Genomic DNA, 9,044 nt, shown 5'->3' with positions numbered 1-9,044 from the left:
CATAAGTTTTCACACATTTTTAGATAAATCTGTTTGTTCATCGCCTCCTTCTGTTGTAATGGTCATTAAAGAAAATGACCTTATTGGAGTTTTTCTCCTCACAAATATGACTTTCTATGAACGATGCAATAAATGCAGCTGCAATCTAAGACAATATGGAAGTATGTGTATATAATAGTAGTGGAAGTAGCTCATAAAATAATACATTTGCTCTTCTCATCGAATCTCTCTATGTTATTAAAGAAAAACCTGCTCTTAGTCAACAACATCTAAGACATCAACCAAAAATCCTAATTTTCTACAATCTAATATAAAACAGTAGAGAAGAGTCTTTCTGCAGAGACACTGGTGGCAGGAATGCAGAAGTATCACTTGCTCAACTTGGAAGGTGGAGCATAAACCACCAGCTGAGAAGGTCCTCAGCGAGAGGAAGTGGTGGAGAACCATGAAACTTGCTAAGCTCCACCTCAGCTCCAGAGACGGGCTGAGCTGGAGCTGTGGCACCAGGTATCGCCCAGAAGAGCCTCCAACAAACAAGCTCTTCTCTTGGGAGGAGAGGGCTTTGAATCTCAGCTCAGTGGGCTTGTCTCTAGTAGGTGGCAGCTGCACCTTTTCCTGAGCTCCTTGTTGATGCCCTGAGGGGAATTGATGCTCCTGCAATGTTCTCTGGCAGCATTGAGCTTGCAGTGGGGCAATCAAACACACTGTGGGGGGGCTCTCTTTCCTTCTCTCACCTGGAGAACAAGTGACACCAGCTGCCAATCATTGTTGGAGAAATGTGCAGTCAGGGGAACGATGCGTCCAGACTATAGCCACCCTTCCAGCATCCAGCAGTGTCTAAAACCTTTGATTTGGTTTCACCAGAGAGTGTAGGGATTGCAGGGTCGCTGCAGCATCGCCCACAAGCTGTCAGGAGGGGGTCGCTTTGTCCCAACTCCTGACAAGAGTTGAGTGCTATTGAGAAATGTGGTCTCACAAACTTGGAAGGTATTTTGACCCACACACACTTTACATACGGTGGAGATCTGGTCCAACCGCCCTGAAAGAACCCAAAATAGGAACATACGGCAGATAAGCCGGTGCAGGACCAGAGGTTTGTTGCTTGGAAGCTGTGTTTTGCTCTGGTACATGTTCATTTTTATTTGTCTTCTCTCAAAATAATTGTTATTTTAGACTAAGTGGCTGCAGTTTATCAGAGACCAGCTGTGATTCTGTGGCCTCAGCTCTGAAGTCCAACCACTCCCATCTGAGGGTTCTGGACCTGAGCTACAACACGTTGCAGGATTCAGGAGTGGAGCGGCTCTGTTCTGGACTGGAGAGTCCAAACTGTAAACTGGAGATGCTCAGGTCAGTCTTCATTTTTCTACCTATATACCAGCTGCTAAGATGGTGAAGTGAGGCTGTTCTCAACACTGCTGTGATGCACCACATTAAAAACATTCCTTGGAATATCGTGAATTCAGGTCTGACCCAACTAAGAACTAACGTAGGTTTAGTACTGACGCAGATAACATGCAGACCTGCACCGTATAACCTCATCCTGCATTTTTCAGATTAGAATACTGCAGCTTATCAAGGATCAGCTGTGGCTCTCTGGCCTCGGCGCTGAGGTCCAATCCCTCCCATCTCAGAGAACTGGACCTGAGTCTGAACCATCTGCAGGATCCAGGAGTGAAGCTGCTCTGTGGTTTTCTCCAGGATCCAAACTGCCGACTGGAAACTCTGAGGTAAACACCATTCTCAAAAATGTGCATTATTCCATCCGAGGGTCCTCACACTTTCTGAGTGTGTGTGTTGTGCCCAGTTCCTTCAGGAGGGGGGGCCACACGGGGACCACTTATTCATGATAAACTGATTTAAGGACAATGAAAAAGCCCACAGATGGTAACCAAAATTAGACAAAACTAGGTGAGGGTGCCTGGTAGACACCAGCCAACGAGGAGGGAGATGGTGAGGGAGACAGGAAGTCATCTAAGACAGGTTGTGCCTTTAAAGATGAGCCACAGGTGAGATGGATCTCCATGATGAGATGGGAGGGAAAGAGGTGGGAGAACCTGGGAAGAGTGAGGGCCAGAACAATAGATATTCTCCTCTGGAACAGTGCAAACCTGAGAGGTTGGAATTGTGGTAATTACATATTACTATCATTTTTAACCTGGAACTAAATTAAATATTTACAGATCATGCCTTTGATTAACCTTTCAGATTAATACTGGTTTCACTTATAACCTTATAAAAGTTTCCCTTCTTTATTTAGATTAAGGCGCTGCAGCTTATCAGAGACCAGCTGTGGCTCTCTGGCCTCGGTGCTGAGGTCCAATCCCTCCCATCTCAGAGAACTGGACCTGAGACAGAACCAGCTGCAGGATTCAGGAGTGAAGCTGCTGTCTGATCTCATAGAGAATCCAGACTATGGGCTGGAGACATTGAGACAGTAGCTGGTTGTAGCCAGTCAACTCCCGCTCATCTGCTGCATCACTCACTGACCACTGGTGAAGAACATCTGTGGAAACATCTGCCGTCTACTCCCTCCATAGATGAAGAATTCAGTTTTTAAAAAGCGCTGGTGGACTTTCAGGAGATCAGTCGATGGTCGACAAAGCAGAAGCAGCTTCGCCTTGAAGTTAAATTAGTTCCTGGTATCACACAATGCATCTTTATAAAGTTCTAAATGGCTCCTCGGCCACTCTTAGAAGCATGGAAACATTCTCTTAATTGTCTCTTCAAATGTCTGTATTATACGTTACTATTTGACATCATGCCTTCAGAATCTTTAGGGTTTAGTATTTACTGTCTCTGTGACATGGAGCATTGGAATATTTCAGCTCCAGCAAAAACCCATCAGAATGACGCTATCGGTGGAAACCACAGCTCATTTGACTTTAGTCAGTCTGTTCAATGTTATAGGATTTATTGCAATCTAATAAAAACTATGAATAAATGTGGGAAATAGGAAATAAAAAGAAGCAAAATGACCAAATAAATCTCCCATGAATACTGTAAATTTAAAGATGTCAAGAATGGAATATCAGCTTAAATGGAATCAAACATAAAGGGAAAAGGCCTCCTTTAAGTTAGGGTTAGGGTTAGCATTAGGGTTAGCATTAGGGTTAGGGTTAGCATTAGGGTTAGCGTTAGCATTAGGGTTAGGGTTAGCATTAGGGTTAGGGTTAGCATTAGGGTTAGGGTTAGCATTAGGGTTAGCATTAGGGTTAGCGTTAGCATTAGGGTTAGGGTTAGCATTAGGGTTAGGGTTAGCATTAGGGTTAGGGTTAGCATTAGGGTTAGGGTTAGCATTAGGCTTAGGGTTAGGATTAGGGTTAGCATTAGGGTTAGGGTTAGCATTAGGGTTAGGGTTAGCATTAGGGTTAGGGTTAGCATTAGGGTTAGGGTTAGCATTAGGGTTAGGGTGAGCATTAGGGTTAGCATTAGGGTTAGCATTAGGGTTAGGGTTAGCATTAGGGTTAGGGTTAGCATTAGGGTTAGCATTAGGGTTAGCATTAGGGTTAGGGTTAGAGTTAGGGTTAGGGTTAGCATTAGGGTTAGGGTTAGCATTAGGGTTGGAGTTAGGGTTAGGGTTAGCATTAGGGTTAGGGTTAGCGTTAGGGTTAGCATTAGGGTTAGGGTTAGCATTAGGGTTAGGGTGAGCATTAGGGTTAGGGTTAGGGTTAGCATTAGGGTTAGCATTAGGGTTAGGGTTAGCATTAGGGTTAGGGGTTAGCATTAGGGTTAGAGTTAGGGTTAGGGTTAGCATTAGGGTTAGGGTTAGCATTAGGGTTAGGGTGAGCATTAGGGTTAGCATTAGGGTTAGGGTTAGCATTAGGGTTAGGGTTAGCATTAGGGTTAGGGTGAGCATTAGGGTTAGCATTAGGGTTAGGGTTAGCATTAGGGTTAGCATTAGGGTTAGGGTGAGCATTAGGGTTAGGGTTAGCATTAGGGTTAGCATTAGGGTTAGGGTTAGCATTAGGGTTAGGGTGAGCATTAGGGTTAGGGTTAGCATTAGGGTTAGCATTAGGGTTAGGGTTAGCATTAGGGTTGGAGTTAGGGTTAGGGTTAGCATTAGGGTTAGGGTTAGCGTTAGGGTTAGCATTAGGGTTGGAGTTAGGGTTAGGGTTAGCATTAGGGTTAGGGTTAGCGTTAGGGTTAGCATTAGGGTTAGGGTTAGCATTAGGGTTAGCATTAGGGTTAGGGTGAGCATTAGGGTTAGGGTTAGGGTTAGCATTAGGGTTAGCATTAGGGTTAGGGTTAGCATTAGGGTTGGAGTTAGGGTTAGGGTTAGCATTAGGGTTAGGGTTAGCATTAGGGTTAGCATTAGGGTTAGGGTTAGCATTAGGGTTAGCATTAGGGTTAGGGTTAGCATTAGGGTTAGCATTAGGGTTGGAGTTAGGGTTAGCATTAGGGTTAGGGTTAGCATTAGGGTTAGAGTTAGGGTTAGGGTTAGCATTAGGGTTAGGGTTAGCATTAACCTTTAACCTCTTTATCATTTAAATTTTGTGATGTTACTCCCTCCGAATCTTTGGACCTTCTGAGGTCTCTAATTTCCGTTTCCCCTTTTATACTCCCCTCGCTTTTTGCTTTTCATGTTTTTTTATTTTCAATTTAAATGTCCCTTCCCTTCCCTTGTATTTTATCTTTTGTATTTGTTGTTTCCCCTGTTTCTAATTGAATGTGTGTTTCCCTGTAACATCTCCCCTGTTTTATTCCTTTTTATTTTTCCTTTTAATTTCCTTTTTCCCTCTTTTGAACTTAACCCTTTCTCTTCATCCTTCCCTTCCTCCCCTCTCCTTCTTCATGCCATCTTTTCCTTGGTTCTCCCCCTTTCCTTAACCTCATTTCTCCCTTTCCTCTCTTTTGCCTCCCTATACTTCAACCTTCTCCTTAGCCTCGTTAGGCCATGTGGCACTGCACTTGTCCTATTTTTCGTACCCTACCTCCTATGGGCTCTCCCGTATGCGGGCTGAGTTAAATGTGGGCTTAGTTTGAGGTGGGTTTGATTGATGGGTACAAGGCTTAGCGGGCACGAGATTGGGTTTAGGGTATGGGGACATCGGTTTGGGTTGGAACAATGAGGCTAGGATTGAGAACAGGACCATGGGCAATTTAGAAATCAGAATCAGATAGGGGGAGGGATAATTAATCAGAGTTAGTTAGGGTTAGAGGTTGAGGTTAGGGTTAGGGTTAGGGTTAGGGGTTAGGGTCAGGGTTAGAGTCAGGGTTAGGGGTTAGGGTTAGGGGTTAGGGTCAGGGTTTGAGTCGGGGTTAGGGTCAGGGTTAGAGTCAGGGTTAGGGTTAGGGTTAGGGTTAGGGTTAGGGTTAGGGTTAGGGGTTAGGGTGAGTTCAAATAAGTCCTGGGGTTAGGGTTAGGGTTAGGGGTTAGGGGTTAGGGTGAGTTCAAATAAGTCCTAACCCTAACCCTAACCCTGACTCTAACCCTAACCCTGACCCTAACCCTAACCCTAACCCTAACCCTAACCCCTAACCCTAACCCTGACCCTAACCCTAACCCTAACCCACGACACTTTTTCCCTCCGAAAGTCTCCACAGACCCTCCTTACTACCCAATCCCAGCCGGGGTGAGGGACTCACCCTCCCTCAACACCTTAAATACAGACACGGGAGCCATTCTCAGGCTTCTCCCCTGATGAAGCAACACATTTGCGAAACGTCGGGATTTTCCACCTCTGTGTGCTAGCTCTGCTGTCCTTTTTACGGTAATTGGACCAGCTTTTAACTTACTTTAAACAGAAATTTTCTAGATTGTTTTACGGAAGCTTTTAACTCTTATTGGCTTTTAAAACTTTCAAATTGAAATAAAGATACTTTTAATCCAATGGTGGGGGGCTCTGCCAGCCCAGGATCGATTAAATGACTCTCCTGGAAACATTTTTAAACTCCAAGTGGCGCCACTAACTGTTTTGGAAGTTTTATTCCAGCGGACTATAAACAGAATTACGACGGCAACTAGGACTGAACCAAGATCCTAGGAACTCAAAGTAAACCAAGGACACCCACCCACGCCGAAAACGAAAAGATCGACCCTGGGAAGAAAGCTACAAACACAAGCATCAGCAGGTAAGAGCCCTCCACCACATGTTTTATTCACACAGGACAGCATCTACACACAGGGATGGACCTGAGAATGGCTCCACCTTCACATACAGGTACACACACAATACATCCCTCTCCATGACACCACAGGACAGAACACAACGCCCAACACACCCCATCCCACTCAATCACCCACCAGACCCAGACACTAGACACACTAGCAAACAATATTTCAAACTGATACAAGCAATACATCACAAAGAAATCATGGACATTGCACTTACTACTGACACACTCCCGTTAGGTATGAAAAGACAAGTACATAGACTCACAGACTTCATTAAACCTTCCACTCCAACAATAGACACACGCAACAAGATCCAGGAAAACACTAATCAGTGGATGAAAAACACAATGTCTGTACTCCACCAACATTATGCAAACACAATCAGGTCCATATCTATATCACCTTTCAACACAATAGCAGCCCAAATAGCCACCGGTTGGGCCCATAAGCGCTATGGCCCAAGACTCACGGCCACTTCATTACAAACATTTCATACACTTTGCCAGGACAGCCAAGAAGCAACCGCCATCACCATTTCTCCACAACCCCAAGCTACAACCAACAACTCACCAACCCATGCCTTAGCCACCATCCCGGAAGTGGTTGAAGAAAACCTTTCACCACGACCAATTCCTTCACATCACCCTCCACACACTGTTGAAATAGCAACGTCATCCACCCACACAGTCAGTAAAGGCCCCAGGAAAACACCGGCCTTCTTTCCACTATTCACCCCGCAACCTACATCACGTCCTAAGATCCCTCCCGGCACATCGACACCACCTTCAGAACTCTCCCATAACGATTCTCCGGACCCATCCACCCTAAATCTTACGGCCAAGCGGGTCACCTGGGGGCCTCCTCCACCAAAGGAAGACCCAGTTCCTGCCATTGTACCCGTCCCCCCTACAAGTTCCTTCACTACTGAACAACCTGGTAAAATGATTTCCACCACACCCAAGTTACCCACAATAGCTACAGATACCCACCACCCCATCACCCAGCCGACCACACAGGATCACAATTTAATCACACATAGTCTTCACTCCAATGTCTCTGTCTCTCTCCCAGACAAGATCCTCCCCTCTTCCCCACAGCTACCTTCCACTGGTGTCCAGGTGGATCTGATTGAGCTAGGGATCCCGTCACAATGCAGGCCGAAGCAGGCCAAAATGATGACCAGGGTGCCAAAAGTCGATGCTGACTGCCAGACCACCCTATCTGAGCCTCCTACCTCCCCACAAACATCGGGGGAGTCTGCATTGTTGGCTCATCAGCCCCAGAGCACCAGCACATCCACTGACCCAAACCTAACTCACCCTTCTTCCCCTCCGTCCCCCTCATCCCCTCCAGTTACTTCTCCAGAGCCAAGTGACAGTTGGCCATCGGTATTTCCTAGCCCGTCTCAACCCTCAACACTTCCCACCTTTAGGCCAAATTACCATCTAGCTAGACCCAACCACAAAATCCAGCACTGGGTCTTCAAAAGCAATTCAAGTTTCCTCATCCTGGGTGACTCCAACGTTGACCACTTCCCCGTACACACCAATTCAGACATACAAATAGACAGTTACCCCGGAGCAAATGCTTACCATTTCCTCAAAGTCTGTGAAAATTCCCCCCCCAACCCGAATACCGAGATCGTAATCTTTGCCATAGGCATTAACAACAGAGACCAGGACCCAAGTAAAACCACAATCAAGCAACTAAGGAGATTATTCCGTGCTGCTAAGCGGACCTTTCCCAATGCAGCAGCCTACTTTCCCATCCTCAACTACTCATCCCAGTTAACACAGACACAACAGGACAATTTGGAACTTATCAACGAAACCATGACAACACATTACAGAACACTGTCGGAAATCCCAAACCACCTCTTCATTACAGAAAAAGACAACATCACTTGGACCCCCTATACAGCAAGACTCATATTTGCTAGCTGGCGCGGACAACTTCTTCCTGAAACCCCCGTAATTTAATTTTGCACTGAGCACAGATTCTAAGCTCAAACCCAACCCTAACCCAATCTCCATCTCCAACCCTACCCTAACCCTAACCCTAACCCTAACCCTAACCCTTCCCCCCAACCCCAACCCCAACCCCCAACCCCAACCCCCAACCCCCAACCCCCAACCCTAACCCCAACCCCAACCCCAACCCCAACCCCAACCCTAACCCCTAACCCTAACCCTAACCCTAACCCCTAACCCTAACCCTAACCCTAACCCTAACCCCTAACCCCAACCCCTAACCCTAACCCCAACCCCAACCCCAACCCCAACCCCCAACCCCCAACCCTAACCCCAACCCCAACCCCAACCCCAACCCCAACCCTAACCCCTAACCCTAACCCTAACCCCGACCCCTAACCCTAACCCTAACCCTAACCCTAACCCCTAACCCCGACCCCTAACCCTAACCCTAACCCTAACCCTTCCCCCCAACCCTAACCCTAACCCTAACCCTAACCCTAACCCCAACCCTAACTCTTGCCCCAACCCCAAAGTCAATCCTAACCACATATCTACTTGCCATTCCACCAAAGTCTTCTCTAACTGGGCGATCCAACTCTCTCCCCTATCCTGTCCGGAGCTTCTCGAGCCCTGGCTAATAGTAGCCTTCCCCCCCCCCCGGGGGGCCCTCACCCTCCGCACTCCCCTGCTTTCCCGATCAGTAGGCCAGTGCAAAAAAAGTTTTATCCCAAACCCTGAACCCTAACCCTAACCCAACCCTAACCCTAACCCTAACCCTAACCCTAACCCTAACCTTGACCCCTAACCTAACCCTAACCCTAACCCTAACCCTGACTCTAACCCTTCTCAGCTCTTTATAGCACACAAAGTTTTCTCACTGCCCACAAACATCCGGTCTTTTCCCATCAGGCAGACAGGTTTAGGGTTTAGAGCTGTGGAAAACTACCGTGACCATC

The 9,044-nt window shown here is 46.7% G+C and overlaps 1 protein-coding gene across 1 annotated transcript in view; it reads left to right on the top strand.

Annotated features, from left to right (window-relative positions):
• Window positions 1–8,889: 8,889 nt before the first annotated feature.
• syde1 (synapse defective Rho GTPase homolog 1) overlaps window positions 8,890–9,044 on the top strand; it is an 11,760-nt gene continuing 11,605 nt past the window's right edge. Inside the window, 1 exon segment of the mRNA XM_029833981.1 lies at window positions 8,890–9,044. This exon segment is cut by the window's right edge and continues 976 nt beyond it. The gene's annotated coding sequence lies outside the window, so the exon portion shown is untranslated.

The sequence above is a fragment of the Takifugu rubripes genome, chromosome 1 (genome assembly GCF_901000725.2).
Source record: "Takifugu rubripes chromosome 1, fTakRub1.2, whole genome shotgun sequence".
NCBI classification, from domain to species: domain Eukaryota; kingdom Metazoa; phylum Chordata; class Actinopteri; order Tetraodontiformes; family Tetraodontidae; genus Takifugu; species Takifugu rubripes.
The sequence above is the reverse complement of the archived record's forward strand: the minus strand, read 5'-3'. Positions and strand labels throughout refer to the sequence as shown.